The sequence below is a fragment of the Thunnus maccoyii genome, chromosome 1 (genome assembly GCF_910596095.1).
Source record: "Thunnus maccoyii chromosome 1, fThuMac1.1, whole genome shotgun sequence".
NCBI classification, from domain to species: Eukaryota; Metazoa; Chordata; class Actinopteri; order Scombriformes; family Scombridae; genus Thunnus; species Thunnus maccoyii.
In genome coordinates, this window is record NC_056533.1 from 27,504,572 (window position 1) to 27,530,539 (window position 25,968).

Consider the following 25,968-nt stretch of genomic DNA (forward strand, 5'->3'; position numbering starts at 1 on the left):
GGGGACATATAGAAGAAGCATAATTTACCTGAACAGCCTTCTTCAGAAGGATGAAATTTCATTTCAAATTAATGTCATCTAGCACCACTTGGGGCTATATTTGGACATCTTAGGCTCATCTATTCTCTTTCACTCTCCACCCCGCAGTGACCTGTTACCTTTTCTGATGAATTTCACCTCCTTCTCCCTCTACATCTCCCTGCTCATCCTAACTTTGTTCTGCAGTTAAATAACCTGACTTGGCTGATTGGGAACTGTGAGACTGGAGTAGTTCAACCAGCTTCCCATGTGCCTTAAGCAGAGCTGAAGAAACCTGTGCAACTGCCACAGAGCATTAGCAACAAAGTTAACCACTACTGACTCACTCATCGGTTCTACCCTCCACCGACATCCACAGCCATAAAATGAGAGACACAGCAATTCTTCTCTAAGTGTGTCTCCTGCATCAGGATGAAGGATTTGACACTCAGAGACAGTTAACTACAGAGCAGAGCAGGCTAGGCCCTGAGCACTGAATGGGGAAGCTTGATGTGTTTATGAGTTACAGTCCATGTGATCTTTGTGCTGCACTCAGCTGTAGACAGTGCACACTGTTCTGTAGCATTATGGAGGGTGTTAGCTTTTTATTTACTCGCTACAAATGCTTCTGAGACACACATCTGTGTCATCACAGTAATACAATGAATTAGATATATTAAAAGCTAATAAAAAATAAATAAAAAGCATTCACATTGCATTAAAAGCTACACATTTATTTGGATTCATGTGAAACCAAAGCATAATCACAGTGTACTCTATGATTGATTATAACCTACAACCCTATTAGCTGTCATGAAATCCTATTTGTGATTCCATTACACCAAATAGGTACAGAGGCACACATTTGTTTAGTTGGATCTCTGTTTATCCTGTGGAAATAATGGCTATTTACACAGCAATGATTATCCAGCTTTGAAGAGATCAAATGTAAATCGATGAAGCAGGGAAGTCTGGTTGATTTTGGCAAGTGGTGATCTAGATTTCTAAATTATTTTTTTAAATGTATGGCTTTCAAACAAATATCTTTTGTTTGTTTGCAGAACAGCAAACAGACAGATATATTCAGATAATCTGAATTGTATTAATTATAATGTCTGCAGCTGAGGCATTTGTCCATATATTATATTGTATGGACTCAATTTGGCATGCCCTGTTTTGTTATGCGTCATTTGCACCACATATGACTGCTTTTTGATGCCCACTTTTCTGCATCTAAAAGTGCAGGGCATTGGCAGTGGAGCATTGCAAATGGACAAACGAGCCATTTCCATGCTAAAGCTGGCTTGGAGGAACAATGATCTGAAAAAGTAACTTAAATGTATCAATTCTGTTCTAAAATATATATATATCAATCAATGTTCTTAACAGTAGACTTTTAAAAAATAGCACTTCTCTCTCTCTCTCTGCTTCTCTCTATTAGCAATGAATTTGATTTTATTTGTCTGTTAATGGAAATACGGTATTATGAGGGTGTTAATTCGATAAATCTAGGTTGGAAATACATACATGGGCACATTAAATTCACAAGCTTCCACATTATTACCATTTCTCATTAAAAGAAACTTCCAACATGTGTGAAATGCTACAAAGTGCTGAAAGCTAATGATATGCAACAACTGATTAGTCTGATACTGCAGTGTAAAGAGAATCTGTATGTATAGTGACTGTTATTTAAAGACGATGAATCGATAAAAGGCGATATACAGCAATATCTCTTGCTGTTATAACCAGAATTTTTAAATTTGAAGTCTGCAATTTATTGTCAAGCCTTGCAGAGTTGTGGAGCACACAAATAAGACATTTCTACTTCTACTACTACTTTCTAATAAGAGAATCTAATTGTCACATAAAAGGAGAAGGACATTTTGCAATCTCTGTTTGTGTTAAATCACCCCCAAAAGCAGCAGATGTTCATGCCACTTGATAATGGGAGGAAAGTGATAATAGAAGTGATGTTTGATGCTGAAGCACCATGGCAAGGTGTTGACAGTGCCACCAAATATCACAATTGACACCCTCGACATACAGTATGAGTTAGCCATTGTAGGCTTGTATACACACCAGATGTACTTATGCTTGTGTATACTTAGACATGATATATACTGAAAAGCGCAACAAAATTCTATAAAAGAAGTAATCTTGTATATTGTGTTGTATGGGTACATGCTGTACATTTCATCATGTATACACATAATTGCATTCAGAGTTAGGGTAGAGTCAACCATAGCCACATGCAAACCTTTCAATGCCTTGTCGATTACAGTATATAAGTATTATACACATGCACACCTCATCATAGACTGGAACACATATAAAACCTTTCACATTGTGTGCAATGTGTATATATGTCATAGCAATCTATTCCATATACAGTACTGCATCATTTACTGTGGACAATCAAAGCTGCTTCATACAAATCCTCATTATAACACACTATCTCAGTGTTGTAAACTATCAGGTATACAGACCTGCTGTTTTGCCATTTCACCCATCAGGAAATTAGAAACAAACTTTTTTTTCTGAGAGGACAGTCACAGTGAGGGAAATACAATTAAGCTCAGGCCTTAATAATTAATTTTATGGTCAATGATCTTACCAACAATTATTTCTGATGCAACTAATCATCTGGAAAATAAGAATCACCCAGACCCTTTTCCATTTGTTTTGTTGCCAAGCAGCCAGCAATTTCCCCCCAACAGTTTCTCGTGAAAGCATAATGCGTAGTGGTGGATAGTATGTTGCAGTGCATAATTTGTTTTTGTTTGTATGTGATCACCTGTCTGTTTGCATTTTGGGAGACTGTGACAGAAAAAGGAACACTTCTCTTTCTATGTGTTTGTTTTTGTTTTCACTGATGGGAAACTGTGCAGCCAAAATGTAGACCAAAGCTGCATTGTGTTCATGTACACTTGCAGAGGGGCAATTGTCAGCACTGTTGAAATTTCTAGAAATTATGTCTTTTGTTTTTAACATGCAGCAGTATGGAGACTAGATTTGCAAATGATCAACAGAGGTAGAAAAAGCAAGAATGCATGCGAGCAAAAGAGATTTAAAAAAGGAATCAATATTCATGGACAATAAGACTATTTTCCACTGTGCAGGTTCCATAAATGATTTGTTTTGTGTTATACTTGAAGGATAATGCCGATCTTGATGGCTTGCATCAAGATCTTGTGTTACCCTTTCTTTAGCTTTAAAATGGCAAAAGACCAATATGTTAGAATATACATGAAAACAATTAAAATGATGCATTCTTTAATTAGTGCTGTAATAACAAGCTTCATTTTGTATGGGGGTAAGTGTGCATTGTTCTCTGATAATTACCTCAAAAAAATGGCAACATTTTAAGTATACAGCTAAAAAAAACACAAGATTCATTCTGTAAACAACATATTTGAATCATAGGAAGAAGTTTCTTTTTGTATTTGTCGAAATATTTCATTATGTGCTCTATAATATTAGGAAGACAGAAAAACTGTGTTTTTTTGCCTGTCCAGCTGACATGTTGACGATCTGGGCAACACTTTGTGTGGACTAGGTAAACGTACAGTGAAATAAACTATCTTGGCTCAGCACTGGCTGCAGCAACAGCAACAGCAACAGCGGCACACTAAAGACTGGATGAATTGGCCTATCAGCACATTTGATTTGTTCTTCATACACAAAGCTTCACTGAAATGTACTGTATACTGTTTTATTTTCAACAAATATCTGCTTTCCTCAGATCTGGCCTCACCTGTTGGCATAACAAAATACAAAACAGAAATATGAACAAAAACTTAAGAAGGACATTCAAATGACTGAAAATATTCATGGCAACGCAGCAGTATGTCTGATCTGTTTTTAGAATATTTTTGAGAAAAGTGACAGAAACATTGACGTGTTGGTGTGATGATCCTCTTTTTGTCTTTGTACAGTGTGTTTGAAATAATATGGTGCATAGGCTAGGCAGTCTCTTACTAGGTCTGGATAATTGCAGTGGTAGGAGGAAATAGGCAGCACTCCTCGAAGGTACAGTGTAGTTTTCTCATAGCTTATCCCATGAATGTATAAAAAGATTGGACAGAACATGGTGGTCCATTCATATCAATGGAAGCTACTAGCACAGAGTCTGAAAGTGTCACCTCCTATCACCTCCTTTTAACCATAATGCCTGCACTTCAGTGTTCACTGTTTCATTTTAAAGCTTTTATTTTAGTAGTGGATGTATGCACTGTAACAAAAATTCTCTCTGGGCCCATGGGCATCACCTCACCAACAGATCTGACTTTGCCCACTTCAGTAAAATTGCTGCACATACAGGGGCTGTTCCTGGGAGACTGGCTTATCAACGTCAGGTCAGAAGCAAAGCTATAGCAGAAATTAAACTAGCACAGTAGGGCATAATCAGTTTTCTCACTTTTTCTGGTAGATCCCCCACTGATCCTAGTTCAGATAAGACCAGAGGTTGTGGTCGCCTACCAGTTGGTCAAGCCCTCCTTCAAACAAAGATACACATAGGGTATCCTTAACTGATTTCTCTCAATGTGTTTGAGCAAGAACTTGACAACAAGGTCAACTCGGATAGCTGAAAGTAGCAAAACAACAAATATGATACTGGTATTGAACAGTGACACACTATTCCCTACCACAATTCCATCTTTGCGGGTTGGTTTGAAATCACTGGTTTGATCACAAAACTCTGATCTTGCTTTGTGGCTCAATACTTGACTTTAAATTTATAACATTTTTCACGCTGACAAGTTTTCCACAGAAGAGTTTAGAAGGCTTTCTCAAGATTTATCGTAGTGAACAACCACTGTCTCTATTGTCAGTTCAGCTGAAGCCTCCCCATCATTTCTTGCCTAGTAGCACAAGAGGAAGAAAGTTGACTGCATCTTATCTTCCAGTGAAGTACGGACAACTCTTAACACTTAAACAGGCTCAACAAAACGTGTCTTGATCTGTTGCTTGTCAGTGACAATGACATCAGTAAGATGTGCTAGTGTTACCTTCATTCTGCACAATGTTGCTTTTTGTTTCCCAATATCCACCATTACTGTTTGAAATGGATAAAACAATGCACTGCATCCTTACTATCAGAATCAAACTCTGTTCTCAAACTTTGTTCTTCTTGTTCATGTTTATCTTTTCTTTTTGTTTTCTTCTTTGGTCATCTTCCCTTTCCTCCATGCACTGCTTTTGTGGCCTGCTCAGCCATAGCTTCTGTAGTCTAGTATTTATGGTGCACCAACAGTCTGAGGCAGGAGCAAGGCTTACCTGTGACGGCCAAGCCTTTCATACTGGTGGTCAGGTTGTGCAGGTAGATTGATGTACTTGACTGCTCATCTTCTCTTGCAAACATCCCCATTGATGTACAAATTTCTTTAGCCTTTTCTAGTTTGAGGTATTCTTCAATTAGGAATCACCTTTGAATAATTTCAATAAGCAACTCACACACCAGTTTGTATCATATGATACCATTCTGCATGAGTCCAAATTCATTGTTCAGATAACACTTTAAACAATTCAACTTCTTTAACACAAGCCGAATTTAAGAAGGAGGCTTGAATACGGCTTTCATGGGTAAAGTTATAACTAAGAACAGCATATAGTGCTGTGAGTTTGAGACAAGCCACTAGGGACAAACATAGAACTGCAGTAATACCCAGTGTCAGTAAGGTTTGTAAATGAGGATGACAGATCATCTGTGTGCAGCCTCCAGCTCCCTCTCAGAAGCCATCAACTGAACAGCCTGCAGGGCGTTCTGCCCAGTGGTCAACATGTCAGCTGAACAGGCAAAGATTGCTTGTCTGTCTCTCCGAAGGATTTTTGGCCTCTGTCCATATTAAAAAGACTTTTCAAGAAACATTTCAACAAACTGCTTCACAGTTTAGATACAGTTTATATTTTACCTTGCCTGAACTAACCTTTTACATTTTTTATATTGCTATAGTTTTAGATACAATTGCTTTACATTACTGCACTAAAAGAAAAAGAAAGGAGATTAATATAAATGAACAATAAATAAAGCAAACATGGAAAAAGAGACCATTTACTTATTGTTTATGATATCACAGTTTGTTCAGGATCAGTAATATTAAGCAAGAAGAAGTCCATTGGACAGATTGAATAAAACTAAGCATGCCCAGCATTCTGTTCTTTCATTGCTGCTACATACTGGATTATTGAATGTTAATTCCCCATCGCCAGAAAAGGGACAGCTAATTGTAGAATTAAAAATTAAAATCTCAAGTAAACCTCAAAATAAGGCTATTTTAAGGGGAATTTAAATAATCCAGTAGCTGAATAGCATAACATAGTGTATTTCTATGTGGCAGTGTCACATACTGTATTCAGTAAAGGCCCTGTATTGTCAAAAGTGTCACATTTAGTTCTGAACTGTTATTGCACACTGGTATTGTCTCCCATCTGTGGACCTTCTTAGGGCCAAAATCTTAAAATAGCATGGTTTCCCCTATTGCAACTGAAATACCAAGTCAATTTATAAAACACAATTTTGGAAGGTGCAATAGAACTCTTTGGAGGAATAATGGTACATATAAGGAAAGACAGCTTCCAGCACTTATCCCACAGTTAAAATAAAAAATCAGATTGCTAGCATGGCAGAAAAACAAGCTTTTCTGTGAATGTGACAGTTTGAACCAATCTCAAATATTCATTTATTCAACTACATTACATAGTAAGAGAACTCATTTAAACTCTCTGTCATTTAATGCTAAGAAATCCCACAGATGCATCATTCCTGGTTAAAGCTGCAGGCATGTCACACACCAATATGAAGGTGTCATTCCCTCTCAGTAAAATTTTCAGTTTGGTACAAAGATATGCTTTCCAAGTCATGGATTTACACTCAAAATAATGTTTGCTATTTAAGAATATCCTAGAGCAATAACTTATTACACATCTAGTAATAAAATCCCTAGAGAGAGAAAAACAAGGATGTCTGCAAGTTACATAAGCTGTAACACAAGCTCAGCTGTTTTTGTAAAGATGGGTACCTCCATTCCCTATCCATATAAAAGGAAACTAAATGGCAGGGACTCAGAACAACTGGTATATAAGTGTTTGTAAATTTGCATGTGCTCACTTGGGACTCTCTTACAACCTGCCAAATAATATTCCAACTGGGACACAGCACTGCCGTCATGTAAAAAAGCGATGTATATTGGTTTTTCCTCTCACTGTCATTTGTTACCAATTTATGACAACACAGCAAGAGGAGAAAGACAATATTGGTGTGAGGAAAATGGGGATGACAGACAGGACCAAGGAAAGAAAAAAAACATAGAATGAAAGTCACAATATTAGTTTAAAGAGACGGCTGCAATATTCAAACAATCATTCACAACAGCTAACTCCAGTGGCTCACCGGCAGCATGTAAACGAACTTAATGTCTACAGCCTGTATCACCATGAATCTCATAACCCGCCTTGGCCCTGAAGCCTTTTCTCAGCCTCCCCCACAAGTCCAGTGGCTTATCACATAAACGATTATTGACTGCTTTGCAAGTCATCAATATCATCAGCGCAGTTTTACATATGGTAAGCCTGGCAACTCCATCATAGTAAGCCAGTAGAGGCGGGAAGGCTGAGAGGCTATGAAGTTACCAGCTTCTACAATGAGAGTAAAAGGGTCTGGAGTGGCATTTTCTGCAGAACTGTAGTGTCCTTAAATTGGGAAGTGGATTACTCTGGATTACTGCAAATGTTAATCATTTGACTGAGAGTGCTCTGTGGAAAGGGTATGAATTTAACTCATCATGGATTCTAGTATATGTCCGTTAAGACACTTTGAAGGTAAAAGAAAGGGCAGTATGTTCCAGTATTAATAGTGGATTGCTACAAAACAAAAGCTCACGTAACATGGCTCTGTGATGGTGCAATGTATTGGTATATAAAATGGTGCCTCAGGTCTTGCAGCTGAGCCAAAACAACTTAATGGATTAATTGGGAACCAACAGAGATAATTAGGCCTTTGGGGTTGTATGATTCCACCCCTCGTAGACTGTTGCCTCAGAACTGTGATGTAGTGCGTTCCTGCTGTGTAATCGAGATAATTAACAAGAATGTTGTGTCACTGTCCAAAGATTAGCAAAAAGGAAAGGCCAAATAAGTCTCATTAAAATGTAGTTCCAACCTAGACTTGATAGGACTTATTTACTGACAGATTTTTTTCCCTTTACTTTATTTTATGTCTTTATGAAGATGGAATATAAAGATGAAAGATTCAGTTTTGTCATGTTGTGCAAAGCATTGTTCCCTTCAATCAAACCATGAACAGACCACCACAGTTAAAGGAATTGGTCCAACCTTTAACTTGGCAGCCATTACCCAGTGTCCACAAAAACACTTTCACAAAAAATTTCTCCAGCTCATATGAGAACGACGCACCCTACTGTCATATATTTGTTTCCCCTGAGGAGAAATTACCATGGATAGCTAGCTGTTAGCTGAGACTAACTGAGCCAGGGCGTCAGTTGTTTACTGTGCTCCTATTATTGGATGCCAAGGTGTCCTTCTGTGAGGCTGACAGGCACTGAGTAGTAGGCCAAATTGATTGGTCTGCTCTTGCCCACCAAAAGGACCTGAACTCAATTTGCTTGTGATGGCTTCAATTTCCTCACTGGACAAAATGCCCCTCCTCTCTCCCTTGCGCTCTCTCTCTCAGCATCCTTCCTCGCTCAAGAGCTGTCATTTAATTTCATTACTCAACAGGGGAGGTTCATGCCTTGTCACATTTGTCTGTCTTTCGTCCCTTGCTCTGCTCATGTGAACCTTACAAAGAGCTATAAGGGGGAAAAAAAGCTTGTTTTTAAAACAATGGTTCTCAAAGCGTTTCCTGGAATTGTATCATTTGCAGGTTTTGCCCAGCGACATCCAAACCAAAGATTGGTAAGCAACGTTTTCTTGTACAGAGGCTTGGCAGCTTGATCCTCTAGATAACAGAGAGGGAAGTGGGTAAGTTCTTTTGATAAGCAACAGTTTTTTCACCTTTTTTTCATGGTGTCCAAACATGAAAGCATAAATACATAAAGTAAAGTCCACACAAACTGTGCCTGCCCTCATTTAGATGTGGTGTGTAAAATAACTGGGAGACTGTGGTGGACAGATATGTTAGAGATAGGTTTTGTCATCCCCATTATTCATTTCAGTATTCAAGAGAAGGTCATCAAAGGTTGGACTAATTTAAGGTCTGCTTTACAAAGCTTATTTTCTTCCATAACATTTCTCAGGAGCAAAGACCCAATTTGCTTCTCCCACCATTCTGTAACAACATCTTGCAAACTAATTTCAGATGCACATAATGCCCACACGGTCAACGGCTGATTAGAAAGAAAACAGGATCTAACGCTGGAGTCAAGCATAGCGGTCTTTGAAGTGATTACCTTACATGTTTTGGCCTTGCTTTTGTTGCTTTAAGATAAACATGTGGAGCCACTCAGCATATGCCAGCTTATGTCAAGATGAAAGATTTTACAAGCCATTATCAGAAACCCGCAGATTGTACTGAGGGTATTAGCTGGCCTCAGAAATGTGCTACAACTGCAAAGATTTTGCACTGATTTCAGGCACTGTGGACAAGGGGGGTCAGCCTCTCAGCACTTTTAGATGATCTATAACAGACAGGAGATTAAGGGCTGGCAAAATGTGAGGTCCTAAAGATAGCTAATCACACACTACTTTCCAAAATAACAAGAAAATATCCTAAAACATTACCTTATTTTATTAATCTTTCTTTCCATTAGTAAAATCCTTATAATCATAAAATCACGCATACAGCTACAATCACAGAGAATATTCTATCAGATATCAAAAAAAGCTATGAAGAACATGCAACATCCTCTTATCCCAACCTCTCTATCATTTTCTCTTGCTTTTACTTCTCGTCGTCTCAGAGGATATGCTCTCTTCTGGGTGTATTTACCAGCGGTCTTACAAGCTTTTACCTCCAGGAAACAAGCGGCTGATCTGGCTCATATTTTACAATGATTCATCTCGCTCAGTATCAACCATGAGGCATAAATGCGATACAACCAAATTAAGGCCGCTCAGCCAGACAAACAAGCAGGGGAATTTCAAACCTATGCCTTTTTTTTTTTTTTTTTTCATTTAGCGGTGTGAGCCACTGCAATTTATTGCTATATTAAGAATGATTTCTTAAAGCTGTTTGTCATGTTGTAGCTGTTGTTTCCCTTCTTTCATTGTCTCTTTTTTTAATTTCAAAGGCAGCACAGATCATTGCACATAAATATATTGGCTGCACACTTGCAGTAAGTTGATGTTGTTTTCCAGTACAGCAGTAAATGCTGTAGACTCCATATTGAACCTAAATGTGGCTCTACTGTTTCTGATTATTCAAATCATGTCATGTTTACTGCAAATTTAATTTAATTTCAGAACAACTGGCAACATGTTTGAAGTACTTAAGTGCTATTAATAAAAGTATTGCCTAAAAAACAACATCGCTTATTGTATTCTTCATCTAAAAACAATGATTGATCTATTGTTGAACTCTTATTCTATCCATGCACAGCTGTTTGATCAGTTAAAGCAAAGATGACTTTTGCAGAGAGAACGTGTTTAGTCTGCAAAGACATGCTATGCCCTGCCATCGCTGGAGGTGTCTGTTCTGGCTCTCTTCAAGTGAATCAAAAAGCCCCAGAGGGACAAAGCCAGAAGCTTATCCATTGTGTATGGTGTACAAGGGAGAAAGCACCCTGTGAGTGCAATGAAGGGCAAGAGCAAGCTGGACACTGGCGGGTCTACTTAGCTACTACTTAGCTTGAGGGAAAAAACACACATACACACACATACTAGGAAATTGCACTGAAATACTGAAGAACTTTCTGTTTTGCTTCTCCATGTCCATCTGTTTGACATGGCAAAATAGTAATTTTCCATTTCCATTATCTTATCGATCCCATCATCAGCCACACAGAGAGACACTGCAGGAAATTTTTGAGAGATTTTCTGAGGTTATGTTCTGATTAGGGTGATTTCTCTGTTCACTAATAATGCTCCATTATTACTTTTTTATGAAACAATTTGACAAATCCAAATATTAAAGTCTGACTCATAATTGTGCTGCAGTTCAGGTAGATTTCAAAGGGTGTAAAGTAATGTGAAGCCTGTATAAATATTGTATATGTATAATAGCCTGGAAAAGTGATATTACAGTATAAATTCATATGCACTGACTTAAATTCTTCTAAATTATTACATCAATCTAATAACAGCGACATTATTTAAAAAAAAAAGGTAAAATGTTAAATGTGTTAATTAAGTCTATATTGGGAAAAAGTATGTAATACATGTAGCACCTCATAAATTATTATCATGATTTAAGAGATTAATGTTTAAGAGCTTACAGTTTTAAAATTATTAAGGTGTAAATGGATAGGAAAGATGTTATGGAAGATATTCTGCGTGAAAAAAATGTCATCCATCCTTCATGTACATAAATGAGTGCTCCTGCATACTTGGTGTTATTTTTGGCAGATAAAGGCATTTTATCCATGCTGAGTCAGATAAAAAGTGTGTTGTCCGCTACTGTAGCTTGTGCTTTTACCTCTGTTCTCAACCACATTACACACTATGTTGTGGCATGTCCACAGTTTCTATCATGACCACAATTTCCCTTTCCATTAGCATTTAATTTTGAACATTGAAACTGTGTATTTGTACATTAAAAACTGCCAAACATCTACCAGTTCAGCTCAAAGACATAGGATATGATTAAATATAACAATCTATAAAAGGTATTGTATATTTTATATTCTTATTTTACACATTAAAGGGTTTTTAATAGATATATTCTTTCCCTTCTAAATCTGATATTACTTAGCTCTTCCACATCAGTTATTCTGGACTTGATACTTCAATACATCAATTACAATTAGATGACAGCCCTTTTTGTTCACATTCACCAAAGTGGAATATTTCAGTATTATTAATGTTTCATACCATGACTGAAATATTCTCAGCAGGATATTCACAGTTGTCATTGCTAACCATTGTCCTGACATATTATTCATTTGAAAATGGGAAATGCAAGCAGACTCATAAGAATACATTTGTTGTCCACCTAATTAGGCACTTGATCAATATGAAGTATATAAAGTAGATATGAAAGGACAAGAAAATAATAGACATGTCTCAGTATTCAGAACTTTTAGCTTTAGTTTCTGAATTTACAATAATTGATCATCTATCAAAAAAATATACAATGTTCACAATAATTGACAGATGTTTTAAGCACAGTAGGTATTGCAGCACAGTTTGGTACTTTAGAACAAGTCACTGCAAGAAAAGAAGCAGAAAGATAGAAATCCTTGTTCAGATAAATTCAGATGACTTTCTTCTGAGACAGAATAGAATACTGTGTCTCTATCAAGCACCAAGTCAGTTTCCTGCTCCTGTCTTTATTTGAAAGGTAGTGGTATATACAATACTTCTGGTAGATAGATACAAACGAGGTAAAGAAAAATACAAAGTAAAACTGCACAACAGAAGAGGGTGTAGTTCACATCAGAAACTGACCTTGAGACGCAATGGGCGTAAAGATTCGGTATGTTCAGGTCAGAGGGTGAAAGTAAAGGATCTTCCCAAATGACGGGTTACCCCATCAGACACACTTTCCCATTCACTTGAATGAGAAAGTTTGTCCTTACTGATACTAATATATGAAGTATATAAAGTAGATATGATATCTATCTATCTATATATCTATCTATCTATCTATCTATCTATCTATCTATCTATATATATATATATATATATATATATATATATATATATATACTGTGCATTGATTTTCTCTCAAGGAGCTGTTGTGATGCAGCCAGTAAAATTGCACTCTAAAACAAGATAGATCTTAGTGCACACACAGCTGTGCCAAGCAGATAAATCAATTAAAGTGACCTGATCTGACAAGCAGCCACATCCTCAGACAGGCTTAATATAAGAACTCACATCCATAAGACTCATGCCTATCTCAATCTCACCATGGAACTTTTCTTCCAGAAACTCTGATTAAAAGACAGCTTGACAATGGTGGTGACAAAGAGGACAAGCCTACCTTTAATTGCACTTGGGCAAATAGATAATAAAACCTATTTTTTGTCTGTGATTTTTAATCACATTTTTCATCAAAAGGCAGTCTGATTCATGACCTGCAAGTCATTTTAATATTATTTTAATAACACAATAACAAGAGGAATTATTTTACTGAGACTCTTTCCAATCAAGGTCTCAAATGTAATGACAGTTACACATCCAACTATATATATAGTCATGAATCTTGTAAAACATTCTTTCTTTTCATTTCATTTTAGCTGAGCACTATCAGTATCTGGAATAATAGACTAAGAGATTGGACTAAGGATCAAACAGAATCATAATATTATGTATAACTGACATGCCAGCTTCTGATATTTACAGATTGTCAAGATTTAACTTTTTATATTCAATGCTAAATATTGCAATTTTGGGGGGTACTCGGTTATATTAGTGCTTTTGAGAAAACAAGCAGCTGTGACAACAATCTTCATTCTGGTTTGTTAAGCATGAAATGTCAGCCATGTACAGTACAGTGAAGGCCCACCTTGTCTGCAATATGATTAAACTGACAAAGAGGCAATCCGCCTTATACAGTTTTGTTTTGTTTTTTTTAACATTGGGAATATAGGCTGTTCTTTATGTGAAATAAGGTGCAGGAATTTTCAAAAGCTGTAGATGCACAATGTGATGACACCTCTACAAGTGTTACATAATGTATGTGTGTATCATTTTCCTCTCCGCTGTTGTTTGCATTTGTATCTGTCCAATGTGTACATACCAGTTGGTAAACATTGATTATACTGTGTAATATGAATGTATAAATGTATGAATTAACACAATGTAACAGTAACATAGTCCGAAAGTACACCAGATTTTGAAAATTCCATTTATAAATAGTGATCTTGTAGGATTTCTGCTTCAGTTTTGTAATAAATTAATCTCACCAGAATCACAAGACAATTTAGATATTAAAACTGACAATCAAAGATTCAGGATTGACCTCTAACCAAATCTTTCTTGGAGTTGAGGGCAAAGTCATTCCTTTGCAGTGCGCAGAGGACAGCTCCAAGGATTCTTATCCTTCACTCATCAGTGGTTTTCATCTTAAGGGTCACTCTCTAAGTATCAATCATCTTAGTACTCTAGCCTCCAAAAACTCTTAATCATAAGATCTAGTGCAACAACATCAAAGAGATTTCTTAAAGAGCTGGTTTCTAGGTATGCCTGTTTCAAACTGTATTACTTCTGAAGATACAAATGGATTTACATTACACCTTAGCATGTCAAAGGCAGACTGAACACTTCCAAGACAAAATTGATATGGCTAATTAATGCACAACCAGAGAGGTCTCTGTCTTTAATCATCTCAAGTATATGCTGCTTTTTATCAAACCACAGAGGGAGTAAAATAGTGAGGCTCCTAAAATACTATTTGTCTCAAGTACATCAAAAAAATATTTAATTTTTAATCATTTGTCTTGGGAAATAATGTACTTAATTCAAACAGTGCAGCTGTGAACAGTGATCTCTCAAACATGAGTTTGATGGGCTCTGTTTCCGTACACATTATCAAATGGTATAATCACTTAGAGAATTAAGTAAACAAAAGACACTTTTTTCCAAGGAGAGAAGGGGAACAGAGAAAAAAGAGAAGAGGCGACAGGAAAGAGAGAGGGGGAGGGGGAGACAGACACAGAAAAAAAGAAGAAAGAATCAGGTTCCATATGTATTTTGAGAGTACGTACCAAGACAGGTAAGCCCCATAAGAGTAGCATCCTTTGTTTTCCAAGGTGCTGAGTGCTTGGCTATCATGATAACCCTTCACTTCAGCTGTCAGCTGATGAAGTTCAGCATGCACAGAGAGAGCGAGAGAGGCAACACACTTGCTCTATCAGTCTATCAATATCTCGCTGTCTCTCTGTCTCTGTCTCTTTCTATCGCTGTCTCTCTCAATTCAGTTCTGTCTGAATCTGCTTCATTGGTAAGACAGGGAAAGCATCCACTGTATACTGCCAAGGAACATTAAAGGATCAAAACAAATAATGGAATAAGCCATTCATAAATGATGGATACTAAATAAATAATTAAACATATTCTGTCAATATCAATAATAGCATATGAATGTGCAGTAGTATATAAATCAATCTGATACATTCAGTACAATTACTGCAAGTCAGTGTAGCACAACACAGGGCAATGGGAGGGATGAGGAGGGTTACAAGACAAGATGATAACAAAATGATCTAAAAATTTACATTTTCCCCTGTGTTTGGTGCCCTTCTGGAGCCAAAAAAATGTAGCATGATTAATTATGTTTTCCTCTTTCCCCCAGTAACACCTTGAGCTCTCAGTCAGCAGTTGACATATTACTTGTAATAACACATAGGTAGGCAGGTCTGACTTGTATTTTTTATAAGACAAGAAGTCCCTATGTCTCCTAAATGACAAAAGAAGCAGAATCTGTTCCTTAGTTAGTAATGTCTTTCTGTGCCATCACCTTGCAATGGCAAGTCCATCTCTCACTTTCTCTCTGTCTCTATCTGTCTCTCACTCTGACTCCCAACAAGTCCTGTGGCCTTTAACAACAAATTAGCATCCTTGTTAGTAGTGTTTGATGTGAACAGAAACTTGACAGTTCTTGTCCATTCAGAGCACTGAGGAGTACCGAATGTTAACATAGTCTGGGCTCTAATGGACTGGCATGTGGTGAAGGTGCTGAGCTCAAAACTGTTGTTTCTTTTGATTTGAAACTTTGTAAAAAACAGTCCATACACTTTGCGAATCAACCCTATCTCATACAAAATATATTTATATAGAGCTGATTTGCTTTGCCATATACATTTTGGAAGAAACAAAATTGCTGCCTGGATTATTTTCACTGGCCATACACTTCCGATTCAGGAAGTGTAACATACGTACACAGTGTCTACACAGCCTGCGTAGTAAAAGCAGCATGTCTGATGCGTTCAAGCATAGTATTGAGTGTGGGTCACCCAAGTTTTGGCAGCACACAGAGTACACACATACAATCACTGTAGTTAAGCAAGTAAATTGGCAGAAAAGAGACTTGAAGGTTAGGGGGATATATAAGATATATTTGGACGCACACAATACTTGCAAGTAGAATCAATTCATTGTTGATTTTGCTCTGCACATGAGATTTATTGACAATAAAAAATATAGACAATCGCCAGCTTTATGCTTTGAGTACCATCAACGTAATCATAAAAAAGTTGCTAATGCTTTAGTTCCCAGAGGCAGATAATGTAGGGGAAATAATTAAAAATGATGACAGCGATCATTTTGCAGATATGTTCAGAATGAACATTTTCATGATACATTGATATAAAACAATCTGTGTGGAATTGTGTTTTCTGCAAATGCATTTGCAATATTTATGAAGCAGTGTTGCACCTAAATAAACCTGGCAATTAAGATTAATTACCATTTTTGTCAGTTTTCCATTTTTCTGTTCTTGATTAAAACTAGCATCATATATTGACAATCCTCAGCCTACAGTCATTTTTATTTGACAAGTAAAGTTGCTGTTATAGAAACATCCAGTAAAACTTTGACTTTTCTTTGTATTCTCCACAAGCAGAAAAATCATATGAGCTTTGATGTTTATCTACAGAGGATTCCTCTCATGCCTAGTAATTCCATTGTTAATTCCATTTTTACTTTTTTTTTTTAGATGTTATATTTTTTTGTGAAAATGTACCTGCAATACAGACAGTTTTCCTTCTTTTTATAGCTGCTCAGTTTTCCGCTCTCATGTTTTGCTTTGCTCTTTGATCAACAACCAAACTCTCAATATCACCAGGGAATAAATGTCATGTTCCCTACGAGGAAATTCTCAAATTCCTTTTGGTACATCAGAGCTGGATGAAAATGAAAATAAATAGCATCATTTTGTGCTTTGTTGACTTATATTGCCATTTTAAGTTTAAAAAAGAAAAAAAAAATCCCCCATACTCTTCAGCGCAGGAACACAGAAAATGTTCCCCCTAAAAACTATCAAGTCAGTTTTACAGGATTTATTTGACCACACTTGTCACCTCTCACAGAACAATTAGTCTGTTTGTTAGAGAAGGCTATGTACTGTTTGGATGCAGACCACCATTACCACCTCATGAGTGGCATAAAAAACATCTCCATTCATATATCTGGGAGGTGTAATGAGGTAAATGGTCTCAATGACACTTGCACACTGGGCATTTAGCTGGCTGTTAACCCCAGACACATCTCAAGAGGTCCCGTCCCTGCTCTCTCTCAACAGCTGTGAAACATTGGTTTCAGGTCATGTTAGTGTCTTTGCTCTGACCTCCCGATGAATCCATCAACCTTTCGGTCTATCTCAGTGTTTCTGTCTCTTCATCTTCATCTGTCTGTCGGTCTCTCTATCTGTCTCTGTTCTCGCCTTCTCTCTATGTCCACACACACACTCACACAAACTCCCAAGCACTTACCCTCATGATCCGATAATGTGAGTCTAGCACTTGTACTCCAATTATTCTCTTCTACTTGTTCTTGAAAGGGTTCTTGCCTCTCTCTTAGCTAAAGAATGTCATGCACCCTGTGATTTCTGCTGGACTCTCAGAGGCCTTTCAGTGTTCATCTCTTCAAACACATCCATTTCCAAATGTACATTCCAATGCTATTTGACCTGAAATTGATTCAACACAAATAGTTTAGGGTAGAGTAGATGTTTCAGTCTAACCGTGTGAGTTGTGATCAGTGATAGAGTCACTATTGAATGTGTGTGCATCTATTAGGGGAGCAGAGCAACACTTAAAGATTCTGTTTTGTCTCTATGAGGTCTAGAATCTCATATTTTCACTCTTGATGTATTAGTAATTAATATTAGTGAGTATTCTGTTTTATCAACAATGGTAACTGGACACATGAAAGATTATCAACAAGTAAAGCAATAATGAAGGGGAAATGTGTTTTATTAATGAAGGAAGCTGAGAGTTTTGATATGTGCTAGACAGAGCCTTTAGCTTATCATCTATACTGCTCAGAAATACACCTCACTCTCTACCTACCATTTAAACACACACACACACACACACACACACACACACACACACACACACACAGAGCTCTATTTAACAGCCCCAGTTCTCTGTCAGCGGTGTTAGTGGTCAGCCTCCGCTTGATCTTAGTTTTGCCAGGAGGAATGACACTTTTATACCATCTATAATAAGCAGATTTTCTTTGACCTAAAATAGAGTTAATCCTCATATGAGGTCACTGAAGAGCATACATTCATAAGACTTTAGTCTCTCTGTATCTTCAATGTCATACTGAATATGGTTTATGTTGATGTTAGCAGCATAACACTGCAGTTGTTTTGTTATGTAACTCCTTTTAGAAAGCTTGCAGAAAAGTGCCACGTTCTGATATCATGAATAAACTAAAGCTTTCAGCTGCATGCAGCCGAACATTAGGCTGCCAGGGAAACTGAGAGCACTGGTACTAAGTTACAGTATAGTGTAGCGATATCTGTGCAGAGATAATCTGCCCCATCTCTCTTGCACATTTGATAAATAATCTCCATCTTTCATGGTACAGTGTCATCAAGAGCTTAAAACCAGTGGCGTAATGGTGGAGACCGTCAGTGCCATCAAGGCATCACAGAATGACAGCCACACACGGTATAAGCTCTAAAGGCCATGCAGCATTAATGGCATCTATACAGTCACAGGGTGACCATATGTTTGAACATTTGGTGAAGATATGTGCACGCACATGCACACACACTTCATACCAGCAACTGTTAACAGCCAAGTGACACAAGGTTCAGCTCCGATGTGTCTCCCTTCTATCTGTTGGTCAGTTCCAGGGAAGTGCACAGACATTTTGGGGAGTGGTGACTCCTTTTTTAAAAAGGGCAGTCTGACACTCACGCTATTGTCTCCATGATTCCTCCTGATGTTGGGACACTACATGGATTATATGCCAAATACACACACATACACATCCATGTGTGCATGAGGATGAAACACAGATTTGATGATGCACATAGATGATGCACATTGGAACAATGTCTAATTTAATTGTTATGTTAAAAATGCACCTCTTTTCCATAAATTCATGACTGCTTCCAACTTTAACAAAATATATGGAGAAAAACTGGAAGTTAGACATTTCAGTAATGATTCACCTGTTGGCTGGCTGCTGCTTTGAAACCAGTTTTCCAAAGAACTACTTCCCTTTGCTGCCTCCCTCAGCTCTTTCTCCCTCTGTCTCTGTCGTCTCTTTGAAGAGGGCATTGTCACTGTAATGATGCAACACTCAATATGAATGTTATATAATTTACAAAACTGCCAACTTGCCTCAAGGGTAAATATCAAATAACAAAGCTAGCCTACAATGGAAATTAGAAGGATTAGAGAGAATACAGTAGAAAATAATTGACTACAATTTATTACATCTAAAGCTAGCACTAGCAAGGATTTTCCAGACAATTGTATGTACTGTATATTAAACCTACTAAGTCATATGTATAGGTGCACAGTGCTACAACAAGTGCAGAGATGCAAAGGTTCAATACTGAGTGCAGTGCTACCATCTCCTGTGGTTGCTTCTCTTTCTGTCTCTCCTCATATCTCTGTCTGTCTCTTTCTCTTGTGTGCCCTCTGAAAAGCAGTGGTCAGCATTAGCGGACTGACCTCTATTGCTCTGGAGAAGCAAGAGGATCCAGAGGATGTAAAAAGGAAATCTGTCCGGATATGACAGAGATGTGGGCTTTTCACTGGTCACTTAAACCAAAGAATAATCTCATTATGCAGTGGAGACAACATACTGTACCACTAGAAAGCTTGGAATGGCAGAGATAGTCACTCAAGTAAAATTCAAAAAGCCATTTTCTCTTTTGCTGTATAACATCTGCCAGTGATGACTGATAAGATTTCCCAATTTGCAATACTGAGAGACAAGGAAAAATTAAATATCCGGTAGACTCAGTTTCTTTCTTGTTCATGACACCAGATGAAAAGGTAGTTTACTTTAAAGTTTTTACTTCTTTATGTTTTCACATTTGTTTTTGTAAAATCAGCTCATATATTTAACGCCTATAAATAAATATTTTTAAAAAACCGACCTTGGTTTAAACAAGGTTGCAGCTGTGAGATACAGGACTTTGTGTTAAAGCTGGCGCTGAGACTCACCCCGACAAATAGCTCCTGGTTGGTGTGAATCACACCTGTAACACTGCTGTTTTCCCTCATCATAATTAAAGTCGTTTGGATTTTGTATGAGGAGGAAGGAAAAAGAAGAGAGAGAGAGTAGGTTGGACAGAGGGACAAACAGAAAGCAAGATGGAAATTTAGCACTGGGCTTAATTTCCGTGCCCTTTTTATTCCCTTGGGGAAACACAGTCCCTGCACTCAGCAACCCCCCCCCCCCCCCAGATGCTCCACGTGGGATTTAAAGCCACACTACAAATACATCCTACCTGCTTGCCAGCACCACAAGAGGGAAACATTGTCCATCAACTACACACACTCTATAGAAGCATTTCTTTCCCCCTGTTTTTTTCTCTGTGTAATTTATGTGATTGTATGTTTGTCTTTCACCCCCTTCCCTCTCTCTCTCTCTCTCTTTCTGTAACATAATCAATTATGTTCCATCCCTGTCAATCCAAAACTTAAAACTCACTTACATCAAAGACCTGCATCCATCATACATCTCAAGGTCACGAATGGATCGAGGATGAAGGGCTGAGATAAATGTGTGTGAGGGTTTTCCTGTAAGTGTGTGCACGGAGAGAGAGACAGAGACAGAAGATTGAATGTGTGTGTGTGTGTGTGTGTGTTAGAGAGAGACACAGACAGGCACAGAAACAGTGACAGAGACAAAGGCAGAGACAGTGGTGGGGGGCGACTAATGGAGGAGTAGTACAGAGCTCAGCACCACCCTAAGAGCCTTGGTAAGCCAGACTGAGTCGTGGTCTGAAATTAGCAGATTTTTCACTGTGAGCACTGCACATTATCTGGGTGGGGAATGGGGAGAGGAGTAGAGCAGAGGAGCACAGCGAGGGGAGGTGGGGGTCGGCGTTTAACTTAACAAGATTAATATGTTTGCCTCATCTCTCTGGGTTTTATTTCCTTCTCCTTGCAGGGCCCTTGTCAAATCTCTTTGGACAGGCTCTCACACATGACGCTGGAAGGAGACCTGAAGGACACTCCACAGAGTGTCAAGAAAAAGGAAGAGACTCCATTTTGCTACTTTGTGATTAACATGGGTGTAATGTACCCCAAAGCATGACGGACCTTCTCTGGTTGATTTCCATTGAGTTTCTTCACTTGCCACTTGGCTTAGAAACTGTCATTTCAGAAACATAAATTAACCTTTTATGTGAAATGGACAGTCGGCCGCATACCCCGTGCATTTTGAGATATCCGTTGGACATTTGTGTGTGCGTGTGTGTGTGTGTGTGTGTGTGTGTGTATCTATGGGTACCCGCACAGATGTTTGGTGGTTAGCCAGATTAGCGAGCAATAATGAAATCAAATCTCAGAGCCAAAAGAAAAATGAAACATGCGCATTTAGACCATATATCCATAATGATTACGTTGAGAATAACTGTGTATGCAGATAGAGTATTTCTCTGAGGAGATTAAAGAATAGGTATGATGAGATTAAGGAGAGGGACGAAGCGATTAAGACTGACTACTTTAAAATGATTATGAAAGGCTTAGATGGGTAGGTCGCACACGGCATATTAGAGAGACACAGAGAGAGGCAGGACACAGAGCAATCTGGAGTTTTTGATCCACGGAAACAACAAAGACGAGTTAGCTGTGCTTGTTATAGTCTTATGTCAATAGCATTTTCAACAGTGTTGCTTGATATTACTGGGGAGAAGGGAAGAACAGAAGAGGGAAAACAAAAAGAATAAAAACAAGGCGTATGCACTCCCACATGACCTAGGAGAAACAATGACAATCAAATGGCCTGCAGCAGACTTTCCTCTCCCTCTCTCTCCCTCACTGTCTCTCTCTCTCTCCTTTTCTGTGTACTTTGATGTACAAAATAGCCCCAATCCATAAACAGCACCATTACTTTCACTGCCTACCTACAGTGCTCTCTCTCTTTCTTCTCCTTCTTCTCCCATCACCCCTTCCTCTCTCTCTCTCATGCACATAAACGTGCACACATTTTCCATTCTCTACAAAGCTACTTTCAAGGTATATTTTGCAAGAGGCCTTTTTCTGTGGTCTTGGTAATATGGAAGGGAGTAGAAAGAAAAATGGTGGGTCATCTATTGCATTGATGCTTGCAATCAGATACTAGAGGTTGAAGAAATATATATGACTGACAGTAACATATAGCAATTTTTCATACCTCCTCCATTGTATCAGCCTACCTCTTTTTATTGTTCTATCATTCTGTCAAACCTTTCATACCTCAACAGGAAGCAGAAGAGAGATGGAATACACATTCACTACCATACATCTTTCTTTAAATGAAATTGTTTAGAGAAAATGTCCAAAATTTTTCTTATTTTTTTTTTACATTTGTTGTGTCCTTTTTCCTGACACTGTGTTTTGAAAATGGATGGGTAGATTAACTCTGTGACTGGTCAAGGGAGTTTGTCTTACTCAGGAAAATGACAACATTGTTTGCTTGTACAAAGGGTTGAAGATGACCTATGTTTACATTCGATGCCAAAGCAGAAAATATGTTGATATTGTTGTGACGCAAGCAAAAGTTACAGGAAGGAGTTCAGGATGGACTGTAGGGATAGGAATCACAGATTAACTCACCATATAATACTATCATGATATTTTTCCCACAATAACGATATAGGCAATTCTGTGATACGTGCTATATCACAAAGAAATGATCTATGACATATCACAATATCTGTATCTAGAGAAGAAAGAAATAATTACTTCAAAGAGCAGGAAATAGTCCGATAATGTACAATGTTTATTAACAGTATATTAGTTTCACCGAAAAGAAATGCCGCCAAGTATAAATATCAGAACACTGCTAACTGTAGCCTCAGTTTGTGCCTCACACAGAGCTGCTGATAGCGTTAAAAAGTCTGATAAGAGATAGCAGAGAGGTGACGTCATGCTAATAATCCAAAGATCTATTCCTTTTTTGTGGCAGTAAACACAACACACAACCTGCCAATAACTAATTGTATTATATTCAGAGCTTTACAAGATATTCAGGGCTGATGAGTGATGACAGTAAACGTTAACATGATAAACAGCAGCAGCTACGTACTGACAGACACAGACACATTGGAGAGCCTCTCGTGGTACACCTGCTAGCTCAGCTACAACACAGGTAGCACATGGAAAGTTTTACAAAGGGCCATAAATGTGCTTTTAGCTCCAGTGGACTCTCTGTGTTTCCAGTGCTGACATGGAGAGTCTGACAGCAGCAGCTCACGGCTGGTCATTTTGCTTTCATTTCTTCGTCATCGTCACCCACAATTACCATCTATCTGACCATCACCAGTCTGTTCAGCAATTCCATAAGGAGGCAGAGGGTATTGGCACTCTGGTAGTGGTAAGTCAAAGTAACTAAATCAATTCTGAGCGGGCCTATGTTTAATTTTTAAAAAAAAAAGATACTTGATGCCAGAGTATCGATAACGAATCACAAGTGGAAATATCATGATATGTTGCAATATCGTTTTTTTTGTACCACCCCTAATGGATGGAGGGCATATAAAGCGTATGATTTTGACATCAGAAGTCATGATTCACAGTTTTGTTTCCTATGAACACTCTTAATTGTTTTGCTAACTGTTATAGCAATCTTTCCCTACTACTACTTAAGTATTCCTCAAACATAGGGTCAACAGATCAGAAAACAGCAGAATGTTGGTTTAATATCAACGTCCCCCAAATAACAATGGTGTTTCTACACATTGACTTGAGACAAAAACTGCCTCCGCATTATTTTTGTAGTATTTCAATGTTATTATTTTGTCTATGGTAGCTCAATGGTTGCGTGTTTGAAGGGACAGGATGGACAGTAGCAAATGACACATACAGTACATGTATATTCTTGCAGCATTTTCCTGATGAAAAGAAAGAAAATCCCAGCAGTAAAAGAAAATGTTGAAACCCCACACATACACACATGCATACACACGTACATGTACCTATAATCATAAATTAACATTTAAAATTAAGTACTGGACAATTGTCTTGTCAGCTGAAAGGTTGCCCCCAAACAAATTTAGACACAGAAAATATGGTCTGGGGCAGCAAATACAGCACGGTAAAAAAAATCTTGATCTTAAAACTATCCTACATAATAGGCAAAGAAAACACACAGTCCTTCAAAATTTTGGAAGATGTCCAATTAAGATGGAGCCCTTGGTAGAGTCATGTTGCACTATGTGTAAAAAAATCTCCATGAGAAGGTCGGCTATGCTTGAGTCAATACGTGCTTTCAGAAGTCTAAAAAATATGTCTTTGTACCACCTTTCTTGTAGGAATCTTCCCTGGCAACCAGCTATTTTTCTCTCAGCACACAAAGGGGCATCAAACGGCAAAATCAGGTCAGGCAGTCAGGTAGGTAGGCAGCCATCTGACATTTCATTAGTGGCAATTGTCAATGAATGGAGCTTTTGTGTTGAGTGGCATGTCTGGGTGATCTGTGTTTTATCTGGTGATAACTGTTACTTGAGCGCACTGTGTGTAACTGTAGCTGGATATGTTTTAGAGTTGTTAAATGAATATTTCACAGCATTACAGCACTTATAGTAACAATAAATTGTGCAAAGGATATCGGGTCATATGTACATTCCATTAATTAAAACAAAACCCAAGATAAGATGAATCCCTGCATTCTTACTTATAGCATGCCAACATACTGTAAAAGTGAGCTGCAATTTCGATTCTATAATAATTGTGAATAGACATGTACGGTATTTATAACTATCAGGTGACTGTGAAAATGAATAGTAGATCTTTACACTGTGTTCACAGAGAAAATGAAATCTGTCCAGGTGATAGTTGTCAAGTTTGCATTTAGGAGACAACATGCTCTTTTGTCCATCCCTGCTGTTTACAGTCTCTACCATCTTTCATGTCATATATACAGAATGCACACAGCTTTTGTCCTGAACACAAACCATGGCAACATCTTCAACATATTGTGCAAGTGAAATGTTCAGTCCTTTTATCATGCTGAAGGCGACAGCAAAGATAGATATTGGTGAAGTCTGAAAGCAGGAATGACCATGAGAAGATTAAATGAAATATTCTGAAAAGTAACAACAAAGAAAAATCACAAGAATTTCTAGAAAATTAGGTAAAATGAAGCAAACCTTCTCCCTAAGCCAACCGAACCTGTTGCATATCAGCATCACACAAAAGTCAACATATAAATACATAAAGCAAGACAACACGCAGCTTGAAAAACACAGCTCTTATACAACTGTTCGCACGTAAGCATCTTAGTGATTGTCGCTGGCCTATAACAGAACAACATGAGTCACCTGCAGGTTTCATTTAGCTGAATGGCCTTCATGTCACATATCTAAGGACATTGGTGCTTGCTTGGCAAAATGATATGGATGAGTAATGGGATGCCGCCCACATCCGGACACTCTGGGAAGGTGAGGGGCTGCTGCCAAGCCCCAGTCCCTGTTGACCTCTTCTTCCTGTGCACTCAGCAAATTTGTCGATGACACCCCATGGGCCACTTTCACCGGCAGTGACATATGTCAGCCATTTTTGTTCTCTTGTAATTCTGTTACACGACTGCATGCCATGAAAATGAGACTAGAATGCAAGAAATGATCAACTGGAATCCGTACAGGAAAATAACATCTTCACCACTTCGCCAGCCATTCAGTTACACCATTGAATAGATGAACAAACA

The 25,968-nt window shown here is 38.0% G+C and overlaps 1 protein-coding gene across 5 annotated transcripts in view; it reads right to left on the bottom strand.

Moving 5' to 3' along the window:
• Positions 1-25,968, bottom strand: part of LOC121896060 (protocadherin-9) — a 214,119-nt gene that overhangs the window by 77,148 nt on the left and 111,003 nt on the right. For 2 of the 5 annotated variants that reach the window (XR_006095913.1, XR_006095914.1), the window contains exon 4: positions 19,271-19,384. The exons of the other annotated variants lie outside the window; for them this stretch is intronic. The gene's annotated coding sequence lies outside the window, so the exon portion shown is untranslated. The remainder of the gene's footprint in view (positions 1-19,270; positions 19,385-25,968) is intronic. 5 annotated transcript variants of the gene reach the window in all.